The sequence below is a fragment of the Schistocerca gregaria genome, chromosome 2, assembly GCF_023897955.1.
Source record: "Schistocerca gregaria isolate iqSchGreg1 chromosome 2, iqSchGreg1.2, whole genome shotgun sequence".
Taxonomy (NCBI): Eukaryota; Metazoa; Arthropoda; class Insecta; order Orthoptera; family Acrididae; genus Schistocerca; species Schistocerca gregaria.
Genome location: NC_064921.1, coordinates 172,961,488 through 172,984,662, shown reverse-complemented (window position 1 = coordinate 172,984,662; position 23,175 = coordinate 172,961,488).

The following is a 23,175-nucleotide window of genomic DNA, read 5'->3' as shown; positions in this document are numbered from 1 at the left end:
TTCCGTACCATGTACAGCGTGTGCAGGCACTATCAGCAGCTGATTGGCCTCCACGGGTACACTTTTGCGAATGGTTCATCCAACAATGTGTCAATCCTCATTTCAGCGCAAATGTTCTCTTTACGGATGAGGCTTCATTCCAACGCGATCAAATTGTAAATTTTCACAATCAACATATGTGGGCTGGCGAGAATCCGCAGGCTCTAGTGCAATCACGTCATCAACACAGATTTTCTGCGGACGTTTGGGCAGGCATTGTTGGTGGTGTCTTGGTTAGGTCCCATGTTCTTCCACCTACGCTCAATGGAGCACGCCGGCCGCGGTGGTCTAGCGGTTCTAGGCGCTCAGTCCGGAACCGCGCGACTGCTACGGTCGCAGGTTCGAATCCTGCCTCGGGCATAGATGTGTGTGTTGTCCATAGGTTAGTTAGGTTTAAGTAGTTCTAAGTTCTAGGGGACTGATGACCTCAGAAGTCCCATAGTGCTCAGAGCCATTGGAATCATTTGAACAGATTCGGTGACCGATGGATTGGTAGAGGCGGACCAATTCCATGGCCTCCACGCTCTCCTGACCTCAACCCTCTTGACTTTAATTTATGGGGGCATTTGAAAGCTCTTGTCTACGCAACCCCGGTACCAAATGTAGAGACTCTTCGTACTCATATTGTGGACGGCTGTGATACAATACGCCATTCTCCAGGACTGCATCAGCACATCAGGGATTCCATTTGACGGAGGGTGTATGCATGTATCGCCGCTAACGGAGGACATTTTGAACATTTCCTGTAATAAATTGTTTGAAGTCACGCTGGTACGTTCTGTTGTTGTGTGTTTCCATTCCATGATTAATGTGATTTGAAGAGAAGTAATAAAATGAGCACTAACATGGAAAGTAAGCGTTTCCGGAAACATGTCCACACAACATATTTTCTTTCTTTGTGTGTGAGGAATGTTTCCTGAAAGTTTGGCCGTACCTTTTTTTAACACCCTGTATAATTACATGAACTTTCCTACAAAATGGTTCTGTTCGATTACTCTGTGGGAGTAATAGTTTGTGCTTAGTGAGCGAGAGAATATGAAAAATCTCTTGCGTGTTTTCTGTCGGTTTTGCGGGTTGCATAAAACCAATAGATAGGGGCATCTCAGTCACCCTGTGTGACACCGTCTCATTACAATTTTCAAGAAGAATCGTGGCAACCAGTATCGATGCTATTGATGGCATTTCTACAGACACATCGAGATCGTAAACCCATTGCGTAAATGCAGACTGGATAGAAGCGTGCAGTGCAACTGGTGTTAACGCATAATGTAATGTATTCTAAAATAAAGCCTGCAGTTCCCAACAAAAGCGTCCTAAAGTAAGTTAATAATTTCAAGTCTTAGTAACAGTTGACATACGAGATCAACTGCCACTTCCGCTAAACATCGCGATTCATCTTCTATGGCAGAACTTCACGAAACACTAGCATCCGAAAAACAGGGCGTTCCAAAAAGAATGCCAGGATTTTGAAGAAGCGATACAGAAAAACTGTTCAAGGAAATGAAACAATTTAAATGTCAAATTGAAAAGAGGGAAAAAAACCAGTTTGTTCCATACCTTTCTAAGTTTCGATGCGGGCTCCATTTGTTGCTCTGCAGGCATCATAACGACACTCTATTTCACGCCATGTGTTTTATATCGTTTTCAGTGTTATAGTTGTGATGGCTGTCGAAGTTCAAGCCCTCAAATTTCGATTCTTTTCTGCATCGATAATGTTCTTTACGTAGCCCCAGAAAAATATGTCCACAGGTGGATCAGGACTTCCGGAATGGCAGGAAAAAGGCGCATGTCTGCCTATTCAGCAATTTGGAAATCTGTTGCTTTATCTCTTCTCCAATCTGAAATTTGTAGGCATGCAGTCATAGCCTTTTATGTATAATGACGAAGCGTATTATCTTGGTTATGTTTAACTGAAGACTTTGTCGGGCAATAGATTTTTTCAGCCTCTTGATACAAGTTTGCTGGATTTCTTCTACTTTGTCTTCATTTGTTCTTGGCTGGCTTGGTGAAATTCCTTTCAGTACTTTTCTTGTATCTTGAAACTGGTTCAACTATCGCCGAATAGCTTTGCCATCCAGTGTATTTTGTCCTGAATAAGTTCCCCGAAAGCGGGGTTGCACCCTAACAATTCACTTAGACTCCGCGTACCAAACAACGCACTGGGTTCAGTCAGCATCGTACTGGCCTGTATGTCAAAAGTGGTGAGACACCAGTGCGCAACTCTTTTGCCCATGTCAGGGTTAACGTTAAACAAAACATATTTATTTGATCTTTGGCTGAACAGTTTTTCAGGAGCGCTTGTTCAAATACCCGGCATTCTTTTTGGAACGAACGCTCTGTACAAGTTGCAACGTGCTCGCAACATTCTGCTGTCACTTGACTCCTAAGCCGCCAGAAACAGGTCTGTGATTATATAAGTAACAGGTTTCCTTTTTTTATATTTGTATCATGTTTTGGTAGGTAATTCAGTTAATATTATGCTGAATGTAATTGTTATAGTCGTTACTACTACTACTACTACGTGATCAGGCCCAGTGGACCGCACGCATCTACAAGTTTACTCCTCCACTGTATTCTATCCATTGCTGCTATCCTCCATCCGTTCACATCTATTGACAGGTTCATGGAGTCCATCCCTCCAACGCTTCTTGGGTCTCCCTGGCGGTCTCTTTGCTGTAGGTGTGAAATCCAGGAGCTTCCGAGACCATCTGTGGTCCTCCATCCGGGCCACATGGCCGGCCCACACCATTCGTTTGGCTTTGACAGTTCCTGCTATGTTGGGCTGCTGGTGTAGTTCCTCAAGCTCTTGGTTGTATCTGGTCCTCCATTCCCCTGTATCTGCATCCAGAACCGGACCGAAGATCTTCCGAAGCACTTTTCTCTCAAAAACAAGGAGCTTATGGAAGTCCTGTTTCCGGATACTCCATGTCTCACAGCCATATAGCCATATAGAACACAGGCTGGGTCAGGGTTTTGTACAGTCGAATCTTGAACTGTCTGGAGAGATATTTGGACCGAAGCAGGTGTGCTAGGCTGCTTGTATTCTGGCATTGATCTCTGCTTCACATGACGAGTTCTCAGTGAAAAGTGCCCCTAGGTATTTGAATTCTTGCACTCTCTTGTAGGATGGTCCCCAACCTGCAGTGATTGTTATAGTCGTTGTTACTTATATTTAACTATTTGATATTTCTAAAAAAACTAAGCTCCTACCGAACATGCCATGAAGGCCCAACGGTACTGACCGGCAGCCGTGTCATCCTCAGCTCATAGACGCCACTGCCACTGGATGCGGATACGGAGGGGCATGTGGTCAGCACACCGCTCTCCCGGGCGTATGTCAGTTTCCGAGACCGGAGCCGGCAGACCGAATGGTCACCCATCCAAGTGCTAGCCCAGCCCGACAGCACTTAACTTCGGTGATCTGACGGGAACCGGTGTTACCACTGCGGCGAGGCCGTTGGCTTTGATATTTCTACCCTTGCGTAATTCAGTTCTGGAAAGTAGTAATACATTCTATGACCCTACGTTATTGTCACACAGGTCTAATGGAAGAAGATGAAAATACCCTGTAGACACGGCTTACACGTGGTGGGCATCGGTGGTAGAAGTTGGGAGGCGCCAGTGATGCCCTTGACGTGTCATCCAGAGCCGCTGCCGGTGAGACCGTCTTTGCCTGAACCAGTGAAATCACTTGCACACAGCTAACACTATCGTAAGAAGGGATCGATTGATAGGACACATCCTGAGGCATCAAGGATCGACAGTTGCTTAATGGAAGGAAAGTGTGGGGAGTAAAAATCGTAGAGGAAGACCAAGACTGTAGTAAGCGGGTTCAAGAGGATGTAAGTTGCAGAAGTTATCCAGAGATGAAGAGGCTTGCACAGGATAGACTAAGCATGTAGGGATGCGTCAAACCAGTCTTCTAACTGAAGACGACAACAGCATATCGGTCACATGACTAGACGCACCTTTTCATCCATCACAAAGTCATTATAAATGACGAACAGAGTGAATATTAATAAAAACCGAAAAACTGTAGGAACGGATTCCTGACTGAAAATTGATGAAAAAAGGCCCTATGAAGATGTCAGGAAATGCACAGTAGTCACGGCGCTGATGAACGAAGGTTCCTCTGACCACGTGCCGTGTTTTCCTTGTGTACTGCAGGCTGTGTGATGCAGCGTACTGTAAGCAGCAGAATGGTCCGGTATTCGTGCCGGTAATAAGCAGAAATGGTGTTTGTGTACGGCCAAGCAGATGGAAACGGTCGAGAGGCAGAGCCCGGCGCTCCAAATCTGATGTACGCGCAGTCCGCCGCCTCCCTGCACCTTCGTCTGTCTGAAAGAACCCATGATCACACAAACGCCCAAAAAGGGTTCTTATTTTGGTATAGCTGTGCTGCCTCTTGAACGTTTCCATCTGCTTGGCTGCACACAAACACCATCTCCGCTTGTTCCCGACATGAATACCGGACCATTCTGCTGCTTAAGCCGTCAGCACACTGACCGTGCTGTCGAACGTCAACGTTGAACATGCTGAGTTCAACGTGGTGCTGAACGCTAAGGAGTGATGCGACTTGTGCATGCGGTACGTGGGCCCCAATGAGGTAAACGCGATCGCAACGCATTCCAGCGGCAGTTGTGGGATGTTTCTAGTTCGTAAATTACACCGTTTACTCAATTCCCACATTCTCTCTATTAAAATGCACATTTCCTCCACTATCTACATCCTAGTCACGTTGTTCTATACGTAATATACAGAAATAAAACTTGAATATCCATGTACATGTTTTGAGACAAATAGGAAAGTACCATGTCCAATCAATAAGGACACAGGCTTATAAAAGTTCCATTATAAACAGTGCGACACAAATTTGCAATAGTTCTCCACATAAGATAAACATTATTTTATCATTATCACATTCTTACTTGATCAGTAGCTGCTACCCAGTAGCAGAAGCATTATAACATGTTAATTACGAAACTTAAAAGAAAAGGAACAAAATATCGTTATACAAGTAGCGCAAGCTGTCCTGCAGGTTACGCCGGTCGAACAAACTCACTCCTCAAAAAGAAACTGAACTTACATTTACATATGGTCCCGGCGGAAGTTCGAGTCCTCCCTCGGGCATGGGTGTGTGTGCTTGTCCTTAGGATAATTTAGGTTAAGTACTGTGTGAGCTGAGGGACTGATGACCTTAGCAGTTAAGTCCCATAGGATTTTACACACATTACATTTACATGACATCAATATTGTAGCATGTACTTACATGAAACAAATAATAAAGCATCAGAACCTATTAAAAACGCGTATGTTAGGCAAAAAATGTCCAGATATGGCGAGACGCGAATCACCAACTCATCGCGCATTATGTTGATAATCAGCAACGCTTCTCACTATGCTAAACAGACAACCTATCGTTTACAGCCAATCCTAACATGTTAGCACATGCTAAAACCTTTAATCGTAGCTATGTTACTAACTGAAATTTAATTACAACAAATTGTGCCAAGAACAATGTGTTTTTGGTGGATCCTCCCTGTGTCGCTCTCTTCAAATGGCATATTCTCATAATACTCAAGTTACAATAATTCTTTTGCCACGAATATGGTGTTTCTCATTATTCTATTGCAACGAATCACACAGTTTACAACGGGTTTACGAGTTATTTTCAGTTTGCTGGTGCTCAGAAACGGCATTTATACGTATAGGCTTGAACTGAATGCCAATATGGCGCCTCACAGCTCTGTACTGAAAGGAGATGATGTGCATTTGTCGTACGTGTCGTTGTGCCATCTCACTGGTCAACGCTCAAAACGCACGCTCAGAATATCTGACATGCTAGATATTGCTCTGCACGTTCAGAAAGACTCCTGAACGTGCTACTCCGCACTATGGCGTCAGAAACTCAGCACGCTCAACGCTCGGATGCACGGTCCGTGTGCCGACGGCTTTACAGCACACTGCGCCAATCTCTCAGCCTGCAGAACACAAGGAACTCACGGCACGTGGACAGAGGAATTGTCATTCGTCAGCGCCATCTACCGTGGCAATGATACATATCCGGACATATGTTCAAAGGACCATTTTCCCTCCATTTCCAGTCAGGTATAGTCCCCGGCAGTTTTTGTAATGTTCACTCTGTGTATCTGTGTTTGCTGTGTAAAGTGTGTTCACTTCAAACTGCCTTGTGCACCAATTGCTGCTATTCCTGAAAGAAAAAAAATAAAGAAAGGAAAATGTAAAATGGAGTAGCGTTTTAAGACATAATTTTAAGTTCTAAGTTGTTTATTGGATTACATGTTTTTGATAATTCGATTAACCGAGTTCCTTCAAAGTTTAACATTCAGTTTGCTCAGAAAATTATTTTTGGACAAAGTACTTTATGCAGCAAACAGAGATACAGCGCTGTTCAATATAAACAGAAGAAATTGCGACCAACCATATTTATTACAATATCCGTTTGTTCCATTAACTAGTTTTCGAACGTAAGGCTCATGATCATATTGTGAACGTAGAAGCTACACGTTTGTTTTCATAATATGCAACTCGTTACCGGCCTGCGACCGTATGAGCGGCTTTGTAACTGATATCCATCTGGCAGCTTCCATTGTGGTAGCCGGTTGACTAGAGATCACTCACTTTTCCCTATGGATATAAATACATATACAATGTAACGATAAATCTTCCAACACACAGCAGGTGCTGTACAACAGGTACATCACATTGTGTTTCACGTAATCGTTTCTTGTCCTCACCGCTAACAACTTTGCCAACAACCGACCTCGTTACAGTACACTTTTGAAACTTTTTTTAGTGACATTATTTTGTTAACCGGCATTTTACCAGTAAGACAGAACTTCCATATTGTAGACTACAGCAACTACGACGAAACATTGGAAGATCGCCATTGAAGGTGATACGAGATGATGTATGAACTGCGTTAAAATGCTCCAACCTACATAACAGTGTCCATAAAAGTCTAGTTCACTTCTTTCTTATAATTATTGTTTCTATAATAATGATTGTTGAGTTTCTTGACTGTGGAGTAACCACCCACTTTTTTGTATATGATAATTTCTACCACGCGTCTCGAGTTTTCACTCATCTTCAGTTATCGTAATACACTCATACCTTCTTCAGCTTTGTCAACTGTCGACTAAACCAACTGTAATTTTGTAACTTTACGGTGTCTGAAGAAAAATGAAAAACCGAAACGTATCTTGCCATAAATAAATTACTATAGAACGTGGTTGCTCCGTTTTTTTTGTTTTTTTTTCGTTCGAGGAAGTCGTTTCTCTCTCGTGAATGAAGTTACTATAAACTATGATGTGCTTCTGCAGTTTGGTGATACTACCTTTTGAAAGAGATGATTGTCCTTTTCTACCTTTCCTTCACTTTGTAAAACTGTAAATGTTGTCTCTCATCACTCCAACCTCCCACGCCTATCCACTTTCTAATTGCAATACAAAGTAGGCCCGTATAATGAGCCGGCCAGTGTGGCCGAGCGGTTCTAGGTGCTTCAGTCTGGAACCGCGCGACCGTTACGGTCGCAGGCTCGAATCCTGCCTCGGGCATGGATGTGTGTGATGTCCTTAGTTTAGTTAGGTTTAAGTAGGTCTACGTTCTAGGGGACTGATGACCTCAGATGTTAAGTCCCATAGTGCTCAGAGCCATTTGAACCATTTTGAACCCATATAATGCTCGGGCAGCGGAATACAGATCGGAACATAATGACGCATTACAGTACTGGATTAGCTTAAGTTTATCATTTATATCATAAAATGTATTAAATAAATTAATAAGAGGAAATATTCCTAGTAATCTACCTAAAGCATTCAGCAATCAAAGTGATAGATGTAAAACATTCTGTATCTTTCTAAATCGTTGGATTCGTGGGACCAATGCACCTGAACTAAGCACTGTAAATGCCCCTTGATGATGGGGCAAAGCCTCCAGAACACGTCAAAAATGAAAGAGCTTAAAATTTACTGACTGGTTACGTTGCGTTCTAATTCATATTGGGAACAGCTTACGAAACAATAGCCACATCTACGTCACGATTCAGTGCTACAACAACCAACTGCGAGAAATAACAGCAGAAGTCCCTCAAGGCTTCATTTGGGACCAATATGCGGCTCCATATGCACCGATGACATTTCACATCAACTAATAGGTCATTTGTCTCTCTTTGTTAATGATACAGCAATTACAAAAGTAGTTCCAACCTAAAACATATCGCGCAAGGATTACAGGATCGCTTGACCAAGATTGATCGCCGGATAAACCTCTGGAAAATCGCCATCAAAATAGTCAAAACACATCTTCTTCTCCATACTAAGATGCCAAACTAACAGCGGATGAAATTGGTGTAACATGGAACGGAAGACGAACATAAAATATCTGGTTGCAACTCTTGGTTCACAACAACTTCAGGTAGCACACCGAGTACATCAACAATTAAGGAATAGGGCTGCTATACGAAATGTACCCACTTATTAAAGACGGCGTCCTTTCCATCAGAAATACAAACAGTTATTCAACACACTCTTGCACTCCACCATGAACTACGGATCAGAAATCTGGACATTTGCTGCAGTCAGGAAGGTCCAAAAGCTCCAAAATAGATTTTCCGCGTAGCAATAGATGCTCCTCGTTTCCTTCCAAAATCTTACATACATAGTAGACTGCAACCTCGGAAAATATCACACATTATCAAACAAAAAGCCATAACCCTCTATGAAAATACCGCAGCTTCTCCCCAAGCACCTGCTCAAACTCTAGGCACAATATTACCCCACCCCCAGACCAAATTTCCCCGTGTGATCACCAATAGACAATTCAGCTTCTAACATGCAGCTTTCAAGACTCCACAACTCAATCTGAAATGTATAAACACTGCCCTCTCACGGCCGTAATCCCTCCACTTCAGATACAAGGAAATGGAATAAGCTAGTTGCGGTCCTTGAACTTACTGGAGAAAGCGTGCTTGTGGATCTTGCGTGTTTGAAAGACGCACAAGGAGTACCAGAAGCTGATGACGAAATGGAAATATCTTGCGGCCGGCGCCAAGTGTGGTCGCTGGTTCCGGCAGCTCGAGAAGAACAGTCGCTCGGTTCCCAAGACCGTATCCTGCGACCTTCGTGGAATGGAAACGAACTGTGGCCGGCGGTAGTGGCTGAAGTGCATCGCCTCTGTCTGTTGCTGAGTAACACACTGAGGTGATAACAGTTATGGAATAGCGATATGCACATATACAGAGGGCGGTAGTATCGCGTACACAAAGTACAAAGGGCAGTCCACTGACAGAGCTGTCGTTTGTACTCAGAGTCATGTGAAAAGGTTTCCGACGCGATTGCGACCGCACGAAGTGAATGAACTGACTTTGAACGCGGATTGGTAGTTGAACCTAAACGCACAGCACTTTCCATTTCGGAAATCGTTTGGGTCTTCACTATTCCAAGATCCACAGCGGCAAGAGTGTGGCGAGGATGAGACATTTTAGGCATTACCTCTCACCACGTATTACGCAGTGGTCGATGGCATTCACTTAACGACCGAGAGCCGCGGCTTTTGCGTAGAGTTGTAAGTGCTAACAGACAAGAAACATGGCGTGAAATAACCGCAGAAATCAATATGGGACGTACGACGAATGTATCCGTTAGGACAGTGAGGCGAAATTTGGCAGCAGACGACTGCCGCGAGTGCCTTTGTTAACAGCACGACATCACCTGCAGCGCCTCTCCTGGGATCGTGACCATATCGGATGTACCCTAGAAGACTGGGTGACAGTGACCTGGTCAGATGAGTCCCGATTTCATTTTATATGAGCTGATGGTAGGTTTCGAGTGCGGCGCAGACACCACGAAGCCAAGTTGTCGGTAAGGCACTGTACAAGCTGCTGGTAGCTCCATATTAGGTGTGGGCTGTGTTATCCCGATTGATCTGCTGCTCTCCATGGTAGTCTGTCCTGTTCAAAACCATTCACCATTTCTCCGCCTAAGTAGATGCGCAGTCAGCGCGGCGGTTTGCCAAGCGAAGGGGCCCGGATTCGATTCTCGGTTGTGTCGGAGTTTTTTCTCCACTTGGGGACTGGGTGTTGTGATGTCCTTACGTTCGTATCGTCATCATTGAGATTCAACTATTGAGATGGCTGAATGGGCGCTTCCCAAAAACCATTAAAGTGATAAAAAAAGTCTCTGCATAACTGCCTATGCTTACTGTAGTCAATCCCTGCTCTGCCTGTAAAATTTTTACATCCACACTTCCCTTTATAGTCAATTTAACTATTGTTTGATACCTCAGGATGTGTCTTCAGCTGATCCCTTCTTTTAGTTCAATTCTGTGACAAATTCATTTTCTTCGCAATTTGATTCATTATCTCTTAATCGAAACTGCACATTCTTCTGTTGCACAACATTTCAAAATCTTGTGTTATCTTTTCGTCTGAACTGTTTATCGTCCACGTTTTACCTCAGTACAAGACTACATTTCAGGTAAATAGTTCAGGAACGATTTCCAACATATAAATTTATATCCGCTGACAACAATTTTTTTCACAACTGTTGCTATTGCCAGATTGCATTCTATATATATTTACTTAGTTCATCGTCAACTATTTTGTTGCTGAAGTATCAAAACTCATATACTGCTTTTAGTGTCTCTTTTTCTAAGCTAAATCTTTCAGTAATGCCAGATTTAATTACATTATCCTTGCTTTACTATTGTTGATTTTCTTCTTACATCCTCTACTGAATGAAAAATCCACTTCCTTCAACCGATGTTCCAAGTCCTTTGCCTTCTCTGACAGAACTACAATGTCATCGGCAGACATCAAACTTTTTATTTTCTCTCTCTGAGCTTTAATTCCCTTGCCGAAATGCTCGTTGATTTTCATAGTTACTCGTTCACTAGATTGGATAACATCAGTGATAAGCTACAAATTTGTCTCGCCCTCTTCTCGACCTTTGCTTCCCCTTCATGTCCTCCGACTCTTGTAATTGCTCTCTGGTTCTCGTAGATGCTGCAGATAAACTTTCGCTCCCTGAGTATTACACCTACCAGCTTCAGATTATCAGGAGTATATTCCAATCGACATTTACCACGCCGAGAAACAAAAAACGTGCGTGCGCTGTTGTGAACGGGCCCTCAAAGGAATAACGCTGAATGGACTTCAGGGCTCTACGTGTATAACTTATTGCCTGCTTCGGTAAATTCTGGGAAGCACGCCACGCTATGCGGGATGAGTTATGCTTACGCCGCCGAGAAGCGGTAGACAGATGACAAGTCGGGTCTAGCGGAAGGTAGCGGACGCGGCGAGGTTTCGTCACGCTCCAGGACCCTTTCTCGGAGAACTGGGGCCTTCAAAGGAAAGCGGGAGAGCTGTCGCTTGGAGATTCGGGTTCAGCTGGGCGGAGCCGACTCATATATCAGTCTGCGCCGGGACACTGCTCCGTGCCGTGCCGTAGATGTGCGCCCGTGGTGCAACCTCCAAACTTCTGGGAAGCAGAGTCGTGTGAGCACAGGCACGTCGGCCGTACTACAAGCTCCACACGTCTGCCACATACAGACTTGTCTCTCAACGACGCTCTTGTCCTTTCATAATTATGTGTAGTTGTAAGGGGGAAGAGGAGGTAAGGCGCGAGGGGAGATCCTGTAGTGCAAAGACGAGTGACAAGATCGGAAGTACTTCTCGCAGTCCGTTGAAATCGGAAAGCGGTCACGTGACGTCCATTGCTCGTGTGGCGCGACCTTTGTCTTCACCGACAAATTTACGAAAGCGTCGTTAAGCATTCAATCAAAGTTATATATTTGTGATAAGCAAGACTATACAATTATATGCGATTGCTGCTCGATTATTCGTAGAAGTTTAAGGTTCCTAGGTTCCTGCCAAACCGCACGCTCGAAAATCGCGATATGTTACGAATAAAGAGCAAAGTGCCGGCCGGAGTGGCCGAGCGGTTCTAGGCGCTACAGTCTGGAACCGCTACGGTCGCAGGTTTGAATCCTGCTCCGGGCATGGATGTGTGTGATGTCCTTAGGTTAGTTAGGTTTAATTAAGTAGTTCTAAGTTCTAGGGGACTGATGACCTCAGCAGTTAAGTCCCATAACGCTCAGGGCCATTTTTGAAACAGCAAAGTATTGGTGACAAGTAAGACTATAAACATGATTGTCCCTCGTTTTACCCGGAGCAATTTAAGCTGCACTCTTTAGATTCCTGCCAAACCACACCCTCGAAATCATGATATGTTCGGAAAAAAACGATCAAACATTTGTGACAAGTAGTAATATAAAAAATATCATTGTCAACTGTTTCACTGGCAACAATTTCGTCTGTCGTCTTTTAATCAGAGTGAAATTACACAATGGCAGGAACTCATTACTGAGAGAGCGCGCTCTTCTACATAACATCGAATATTGCAGAAGATGCTTTTGTTACATGAATAAGAAACTCCCAGAATGTGCTGGAGCCGTGAAGTTGAAAACATTACCATACATGTAGATTCGAACCTGCATTCTCCTACTCTACATCACAGCTCTAACAACTCGACCACAGTAATCACACATAATATTTTGCTTTAAAAATGTTCAAACTAAATATTTCTTAGTTTTCCAGACGTTTAATTATAATAAATCGCGCCTAAACTGATGCATATTCCATTGTGCCTTTGCCTTAAAGCGGCTTACTGTCAACACGCAAGTTACAGTACGGAAACAATCAAAATATAATGAATCCAATATGGCGGCTCAAAAGCAGCGAGCGAGGGAAGTCACGTGACCGCTTTCTGATTTCAGCCGTGGGTCAGACGTACCTCCGATTTTTAGTTGTTTGTAGTGCAAAGTATCAACCTGGCAGGCATTCCTAGCATAAGACTACTCGCTTATTTCATATCACCACCAGCCTACTACCATTCTTTATTTTTCAATCGTTTTAAAATACATACGTAGAGTGCCCCATATACCATGAGCAACAAAACAACTTTTTGTTCAGAAGTAAATTAAAAACTCCACCCAGAGGCGCAGGCAGGCCCGTCTTTATCAAACTACCGCCTTTTTATCCTCTGCCAATACCATCACTGGATGCCGTGTTGAGAGTACGGATAGCGATTATCGCTGAAACAAACGATTTTCGGTTATACTGTCTCTTTGTACCCAGTTTAACCTAACTATTAAAACCGCTCAAAATAACTGGTTTCTGAAACAACCGATTTTCGATATTTTATTGCTACTATTTCCAGTAACAAACGCAGACTTCGAATGAAGGTTGGCAAATTCTAATGAAACTGAAGAAGTGTGAGATCTCGATCAATGTGGAAAGTGAAGGAGACGGACGCGAGACATGGGGAGCAAAATGTCACGAATTGACGACTCATCACATCGTCACTTCTGTGTAATAGAAATTTTTCATCTGAAGCAACCACAAAATTTAAGGTTCAGTTCTTGTCCCAAGTTTATAGTACGTCATTAATATTATAGGTATGTCGTTTAAATTTAGCTTCTCTTCCAAGGAACCATGTGGATGTTTTCTCCTTGTAATACGTCGATGCTCGTTGTGCCCCTACACGTTTCTAATCTGTTAAAGCAAAAGGAGCATTGCATTTCACAGCTACCGCTCTTCGTAAAATACTGCCACACTCAGGATGGTGCCATACTGCGTCACAACCTAAGTCCAAGGACAACGGCGAGAAACTATCAAATAGGCTAACGCTAGACGGGGCGAGTCTTGCGCACAGCACTTCACACGCGGGCCTTATGATAGGCCGCGCCGCACTGCAACACCTACATTATTTTTTAAATGATTTCGTGATGCCTTCAGCTGCCATTCTCTTCATTTTATGTACGATTGTACTGTTTCGGTCTTAGTCCATTTTCAAGTACCTAAAACAGAAGCATTATACGTTGGTTATATTAGTGAAGCTTGTGATGATGATGATGATGCTTGGTTTGTGGGGCGCTCAACTGCGCGGTCATCAGCGCCCGTACAAAGTCCCCCCCCCCCAATTATTTTCACAGTCCAAACTAGCCACTGTCACGAATGATGATGATGAAATGATGAGGACAACACAAACACCCTGGGCAGAGAAAATCTCCAACCGGCCCTGGAATCGAACCCGGGACCCCGTGTGATGCTTCTGATTTTGACTAGGAACAAGCCATATCTGTAAATATACTTGGCGCGTTATAACTTACCATATGGATAATTCTTTAGTAGTATATTATGCCTTGTGCGTCCTTGCCCCTATGAATGCATGTAATGGTCATAAAACTAATTGTAAATGTTTTTCGGTATTTTAGAAGCACGATACATTCGAACAGTTATTGCGAAGCTCTTATGTATAATATTTTTACGTACTTTACACTAGGAAGATTACAATTATTTTACCGAAATTTGTTAATTAATCTATGTATGCCTTTGTTCTCTATTATATTTAATTATCGTTCATCATTTGTGTGAGTATGAGTGTGTGTAATTTCTGTAAAGTAACTTGTAAATATTTATACTGTTATTGAAGATAGCATGTCATTTTTGAAATGATACAAGGTACTTTTCCGACTCAATATTAAGTACAAATCAACACCTATTTCTTTCAGGAATTGTTGATAATGTATATGTTTTACAGATTTTTTGTTGATGTCAGATAACGCAGCACACTTTCTAAACAAATTAGAAGTATTCTGAATATTTTTGAAACTGCTTAGGGGTATTAAAAAAAATTACAAAGTAATTGATTCAAATTTTTTTTTTTTTTTTTTTTTTTTTTTTTTTTTTTTTTTTTTTTTTTTTTGCAAAATACTTCCTCAAATTGAGATGCCATTTAATCCAACGTTATACATTTGAAGGAGACCAAATTTTTACCAGATATGCGTGACATGATGGCTGAGGTACTAGACCTATTTATTTCCACCTATTATGTATATTAAAAGGACTAAAAATATCACATCTTACATTTTAATTTTTATAATTTTTCCCAATTAAAAATGTTAGTTTTTCTATAATTTAGTTAATTCTGCAATAAAGCTTAGGTCTACTACATAAGTATGGACTATTGCAACTTACAGAAAAAAATTAGAGCTATACTTTATAAACTTTAGGAAATATTTGTACCTGAATTCTGAAAAATACAACTTGTGGGAAATTGCAAATGAAGATATGAGTGCAATTAAACTGTGTCTCAGAACATTCCTGAAGCGTAGTCTTCATTCTGCAGCATTTCCTCATCTTCAAGCTTCCTCTTGGCATCCCTTTTAGCACTTCTTGCTTCTTTGGTAACCTGAAGAGCGAATCTTTCAGTTTAATGCATCCGTTGTCTGTGACGCGCAAGCAATTTATCTTCCATATTAGAGCCACATTTTATGTCTAAATTTCTCTAGACTTCCAACCTTCCTATCACTCCATCACTGAAACATATCACTGGATCCAGTACACCAACTTTTAATGTACTTAGTCCTAGAAAAAAGTTCTTTGGTAATCTTTCCCATATGCAATGGTCGAAACTTTCATCTGTATTGTGAGTGTCCCCATGAAGACATTTACTAAGCAAAACAGGGTCACTCAGGTCTCTAAAAATTGGTTTCATTTCATTCATAACAGGCACAGGAAGAGAATGCTTATTAATGGTACATTTGACCACTTTCCTTTGCTTTTTGGTAACCACACAAAGAATCCGCTCCTTTATGGCAAAGTCCGTGAACAGTGTGGTCGTCTGTGGAAACTTATGAAAGTAGGTGGCCCATACAGCTTTTCTCATTGCTGTGACATCATTTGGAGTTGCAGATCGTCCAACGGCCAGTCCATAATAACGCTGAAGGAGGTCTATTTCAGTTTCTGTCAATCTGCCTCGGCCAGACAGAGATTTTCCAACAGATAGCAACTTTCATTTCTTTTCGTAGCTCCCTCAATCTAGCGCCCAGCCTCTTTTGCATATGTCCACATCACTCCAGTTTTGTTACCAAGGCATCACCATAAACATTGAAATTATTAATTTCTGTAACAGAAATAAAGGGGGCGTGGCGGCATACATGACCATAACTTCAAAATTTGGTATATGCAGGTCATTTTTCGTTTGAAACCCTGTAATGTAAAACCCTGTAATGTATATATCAATGTAATCAGCAAAGACTATAGAAAGTCATAAAGCCATAAAAAATTTTGATTTTTACACAATTCATAAGTACCTTGTATCCTGAAAACTTGTTACAAAGATTCATGTATATGTACATACATATATCATTAGAGTACTAATAACTGTGAGAATCGAATAAAAACTGCTTTATGGTTGCGTAATCTCGAGTCCATACTGGCCAGTAATATGGAATCGTCCGAATGCGACGCAAATGGGTAAATGTGATGTACGTGCACAGACAAAGAAAGGATTACAGTACCAGAAAAACTGGATGGTTTATTCGAGAGAAAGAGGTTCACAAAAGAGCATGTCAATAACGCGGTGGTCTACCTCTGGTCCTTATGCGAGCAGTTATTCGGCTTGCCATAGATTGATAGAGCTGTTCGAAGTCCTCTTGAGGGATATGTTGCCAAATTCTGTCCACTTGGCGCGTTAGATAGTCAAAATCCCGAGATGATTGTAGGACTCAGGCCATAGTACTCCACACGTTCTCATTTGGTGAGAGAACAGACGACTCTGCTGGCAAAGGTAGTGTTTGGCAAGCACGAAGGCATGCATTAGAACCTCTCGCCGTGTGCAAGCGGGCATTATCTTGCTGAAATGGAAGTCCAGGATAGCCACCATGTAGGGCAAAAAACGGGGCGTAGAATATCGCCGACGTACCGCTGTGCTGTAAGGATGCCTCGGATGACAACAAAAGGGGTCCTGCTGTGAAGAGTAATGGCCGTATCGTGGACGGTAGTCAGGTTGGTATCCACCGCTGTCGGGAGGCGTCTCCAGGCACACCTTCGCTGCTCACCGGTGCCGAATTCGAAGCGGAACTCATCACTGAAGGCAATTCTACTCCAGTGAGTGTGATTTCAGACCAAACGAGTCTGGAGATGCCCTGCACAGCGGTGGCATACCAAACTGAATGTCACTCATCACTCTGCCCGACAACCATGTGTGATGATCTGGGGTGCCATTTATTTTCCTAGCAGGACTCCTTTGGTTATCGTCCGCGTCACCCTTGCTACACAGCGGTTCGTTGACGTTATTCAACGCCTCAATTTGTTGCCCTTCACAATAAGCCATCCTGGGTTACATATCAACATATTGATGGCCGACCACACGCAGCGAGAGTTTGTGCTGCTTGTGTACTTGCTTCCAAAATCCTACATTGGCCAGCGAGGTCGCCTGATCTTTCCACAGTTGTGAACGTTTGGACTATTATGGGTTGGACCCTTCAGGCAGCTCGGCATCATGACGATCTAACGTGTCAGTTGGAAACAATTTGCCCCGATATCTATTAGCTCGTGGTCTTGCGGTAGCGTTCTCGCTTCCCGCGCACGGGGTCCCGGGTTCGATTCCCGGCGAAGTCAGGGATTTTTTCCTGCCTCGAGATGACTGGGTGTTCTGTCGTTTTCTACATCTACATCTACATTTATACTCCGCAAGCCACCCAACGGTGTGTGGCGGAGGGCACTTTACGTGCCACTGTCATTATCTCCCTTTTCTGTTCCAGTCGCGTATGGTTCGCGGGAAGAACGACTGTCTGAAAGCCTCCGTGCGCGCTCGAATCTCTCTAATTTTACATTCGTGATCTCCTCGGGAGGTATAAGTAGGGGGAAGCAATATATTCGATACCTCATCCAGAAACGCACCCTCTCGAAACCTGGACAGCAAGCTACACCGCGATGCAGAGCGCCTCTCTTGCAGAGTCTGCCACTTCAGTTTGCTAAACATCTCCGTAACGCTATTACGGTTACCAAATAACCCTGTGACGAAACACGCCGCACTTCTTTGGATCTTCTCTATCTCCTCCGTCAACCTGATCTGGCGCGGATCCCACACTGTGAGCAACACTCAAGTATAGGTCGAACGAGTGTTTTGTAAGCCACCTCCTTTGTTGATGGTCTACATTTTCTAAGGACTCTCCCACTGAATCTCAACCTGGTGCCCGCCTTACCAACAATTAATTTTATATGATCATTCCACTTCAAATCGTTCCGCACGCATACTCCCAGATATTTTGCAGAAGTAACTGCTACCAGTGTTTGTTCCGCAATCATATAATCATACAATAAAGGATCTTTCTTTCTATGTATTCGCAATACATTACATTTGTCTATGTTAAGGGTCAGTTGCCACTCCCTGCACCAAGTGCTTATGCGCTGCAGATCTTCCTGCATTTCGCTATAATTTTCTAATGCTGCAACTTCTCTGTATACTACAGCATCATCCGCGAAAAGCCGCATGGAACTTCCGACACTATCTACTAGGTCATTTATATATATTGTGAAAAGCAATGGTCCCATAACACTCCCCTGTGGCACGCCAGAGGTTGCTTTAACGTCTGTAGACGTCTCTCCATTGATAACAACATGCTCTGTTCTGTTTGCGAAAAACTCTTCAATCCAGCCACACAGCTGCCCTGATATTCCGTAGGCTCTTACTTTGTTTATCAGGCGACAGTGCGGAACTGTATCGAACGCCTTCCGGAAGTCAAGGAAAATAGCATCTACCTGGGAGCCTGTATCTAATATTTTCTGGGTCTCATGAACAAATAAAGCGAGTTGGGTCTCACACGATCGCTGTTTCCGTAATCCATGTTGATTCCTACAGAGTAGATTCTGGGTTTCCAAAAACGACATGATACTCGAACAAAAAACATGTTCTAAAATGCTACAATAGATCGACGTCAGAGATATAGGTCTATAGTTTTGCGCATCTGCTCGACGACCCTTCTTGAAGACTGGAAGTACCTGTGCTTTTTTCCAATCATTTGGAACCTACCGTTCCTCTAGAGACTTGCGGTACACGGCTGTTAGAAGGGGGGCAAGTTCTTTCGCGTACTCTATGTAGAATCGAATCGGTATCCCATCAGGTCCAGTGGACTTTCCTCTGTTGAGTGATTCCAGTTGCTTTGGCACTTATTTCAATGTCAGACATTTTTTCGTTTGTGAGAGGATTTAGAGAAGGAACTGCAGAGCGGTCTTCCTCTGTGAAACAGCTTTGGAAAAAGGTGTTTAGTATTTCAGCTTTACGCGTGTCATCCTCTGTTTCAATGCCATCATCATCCCGAAGTGTCTGGATATGCTGTTTCGAGCCACTTACTGATTTAACGTAAGACCAGAACTTCCTAGGATTTTCTGTCAAGTCGGTACATAGAGTTTTACTTTCGAATTCACTGAACGCTTCACGCATAGCCCTCCTTACGCTAACTTTGGCATCGTTTAGGTTCTGGTTGTCTGAGAGGTTTTGGCTGCGTTTAAACTTGGAGTGAAGCTCTCTTTGCTTCCGCAGTAGTTTCCTAACTTTGTTGTTGAACCACGGTGGGTTTTTCCCGTCCCTCACAGTTTTACTCGGCACGCACCTATCTAAAACTTTTCCATAAACACTCAAAATTGTCAGTGTCGGAACAGAAATGTTCGTTTTGATCTGTTAGGTAGCCTGAAATCTGCCTTCTATTACTCTTGCTAAACAGATAAACCTTCCTCCCTTGTTTATATTCCTATTAACTTCCATATTCAGGGATGCTGCGACGGCCTTATTATCACTGATTCCCTATTCTGCACTTACAGAGTCGAAAAGCTCAGGTCTGTTTGTTATCAGTAGGTCCAAGATGTTATCTCCACGAGTCGGTTCTCTGTTTAATTGCTCGAGGTAATTTTCGGATAGTACACTCAGTATAATGTCACTCGATGCTCTGTCCCTACTACCCGTCCTAAACATCTGAGTGTCCCAGTCTATATCTGGTAAATTGAAATCTCCACCTAAGACTATAATATGCTGAGAAAATTTATGTGAAATGTATTCCAAATTTTCTCTCAGTTGTTCTACCACTAATGCTGCTGAGTCGGGAGGTCGGTAAAAGAAGTCAATTATTAACCTAGCTCGGTTGTTGAGTGTAACCTCCACCCATAATATTTGACAGAAACTATCCACTTCTACTTCACTACAGGATAATCTACTACTAACAGCGACAAACACGCCACCACCGGTTGCATGCAATCTATCCTTTCTAAACACCGTCTGTGCCTTTGTAAAAATTTCGGCTGAATTTATCTCTGGCTTCAGCCAGCTTTCTGTACCTATAACGATTTCAGCTTCGGTGCTTTCTATCAGCGCTTGAAGTTCCGGTACTTTACCAATGCAGCTTCGACAGTTTACAATTACAATACCGATTGCTGCTTGGCCCCCGCATGTCCTGACTTTGCCCCGCACCCTTTGAGGCTGTTGCCCTTTCTGTACTTGCCCGAGGCCATCTAACCTAAAAAAACCGCCCAGTCTATCCCACACAACCCCTGCTACCCGTGCAGCCGCTTGCTGCGTGTAGTGGTCTCCTGACATATCCAGCGGAACCCGAAACCCCACCACCCTATGGCGCAAGTCGAGGAATCTGCGGCCCACACGGTCGCAGAACCGTCCCAGCCTCTGATTCAGACCCTTCACTCGGCTCTGTACCAAAGGTCAGCACTCAGTCCTGTCGACGATGCTGCTGATGGTGAGCTCTGCTTTCATCCCACTAGCGAGACTGGCAGTCTTTACCAAATCAGATAGCCGCCGGAAGCCAGAGAGGATTTCCTCAGATCCATAGCGACACACATCATTGGTGCCGACATGAGCGACCACCTGCAGATGACCGAGCGAGGTGGCGCAGTGGTTTGCACACTGGACTCGCATTCGGGAGGACGACGGTTCAATCCCGTCTCCAGCCATCCTGATTTAGGTTTTCCGTGATTTCCCTAAATCGTTTCAGGCAAATGCCGGGATGGTTCCTTTGAGAGGGCACGGCCGATTTCCTTCCCCATCCTTCCCTAACCCGAGCTTGCGCTCCGTCTCTAATGACCTCGTTGTCGACTGGACGTTAAACACCCCTAACCTAACCTAACCTGGAGATGGGTGCACCCTGTACCCTTCATGGCATTCGGAAGGACCCTTTCCACATCTGGAATGACTCGCCCGGGTATGCTCACGGAGTGCACATTGGTTTTCTTCCCCTCTCTTGCTGCCATATCCCTAAGGGGCCCCATTACGCGCCTGACGTTGGAGCTCCCAACTACCAGTAAGCACACCCTCTGCGACTGCCCGGATCTTGCAAACTGAGGGGCAACCTCTGGAACAGGACAAGCAGCCATCTCTGGCTGAAGATCAGTATCAGCCAGAGACAGAGCCTGAAACTGGTTCGTCAGACAAACTGGAGAGGCCTTCCTTTCACCCCTCCGCAATGTCTTTCACCCCATGCCACACATCGAGACGACCTCCCACTCTACCACAGGTGAGGGATCAGCCTCAATGTGGGCAGTATCCCGGGCAGCCACAGCCGTAGTCCCATCGGGGGATGCGTGGGAAGAGCTGGCCGTCCCCGACAAACCCCCATCCGGACCCCCACAGTGATGCCCATTGGCAACAGCCTCAAGCTGTGTGACCGAAGCCAACACTGTCTGAAGCTGGGAGCGAAGGGATGCCAACTCAGCCTGCATCCGAACACAGCAGTTGCAGACCCTATCCATGCTAAAAACTGTTGTGCATAGCAAGACTGAATTAATCTACAGAGAGCACAAACAAATCGACACAAAATTTTAAACGGTTATTAAAATACAAGACTGCCTAGTAAATGCAGTGATGCTGCTACTTGCGCACTGCTGACACACTGCTTGGCGGCGGAAGGAGACTACGCGATTTTACACTATTCAGGTACTAAAACGCGATGCTACAACTCTCAAATACTATAATACGCCCGAAATTTATGAATTAAACAATGCAAGTACCAAAAACACGCAAAGAAATTAAGAATTAAATTATGTAACAAATGAGTGAGCTAGGCGTATACGACTTTCTGCTGGCAGCTGCTTATCCAACGGCGGCAGGGCATCATCATCATTCATCCCATTACGGTCGGAGGCAGGCATCGGCAAACCACCTCCGTCAGGGCCTTGCCTAGTACGGCGGTGCGGGTCTCCCGCATCGTCCCCACGCTCCTCACAGTATAGGACATCATCATCAACATCATCTCTCATTATGATGTCCAACAATTCTATCAATCAATGCCAAGCAGAATAAATTGTTGTATAAAGGCCAGAAGTGGATCAACGCGTTACTGACTTGCATAGCGTTTTCTTGCTCTTCTCTTGAATAAATCTATTTTTTTCCAGAACTGTAATCCTCTGTGCGTGTATATAATATCTATTGATTTTCATCCCATTCGGATAATTCTTTCGTGGTGCGTTGCTTTCTTTTTCTTAGAGTCAATGTACATGCTGCAATAATGGCACTTTGCACATTAAAAGTGACAGCCTACAGTGGTTTTTGAAATGGTTTCATCATTTAGAAGCTGCTATGGACTGTGTAAAGGAACTGACGTATATTCATCCAGTAACTGAGAATGAGAGCACTTTGATACTTCCAACAAACTTTACACGCTATTTAATACCTCAAACAAACATTTTATGGCTGACAGAAAGTCACCAAATAATGAGAGGAAAACTGGGTTATCGCTTACTAAATGTTCGATGTTCATGCAGTAAAACTTCTGCATCAGGAATGACGTTTTAATTTATTACTTCTTTCTAGTAACTCATTTCCCAAAAAAAATGTTCAAATGTGTGTGAAACTTATGGGACTTAACTGCTAAGGTCATCAGTCCCTAAGCTTACACACTCCTTAAGCTAAATTATCCTAAAGACAAACACACACACCCATGCCCGAGGGAGGACTCGAACCTCCGCCGGGACCAGCCGCACAGACTAACTCTATTCTTAACATATTTTGCAGGCATTATCCACATATACCACTACATGTATATGCAATATTCTATTGATGTACGACACTTAGTTCAGCAGGTGTGACATCAAAAGATTTAGATTCGTGAAAAAATCGCTTACGCTTCAAACGTAGTGCGGGCTACACATATTATATTCATCCAGCGTTTGATAATGAGAGCCCTTACCGATTCAACAAACTTCAAACATAATTTCACACCTTTTTCAAACTTTTCTGTGCTTACAGCCCCACAAAACAATGAAAGCAA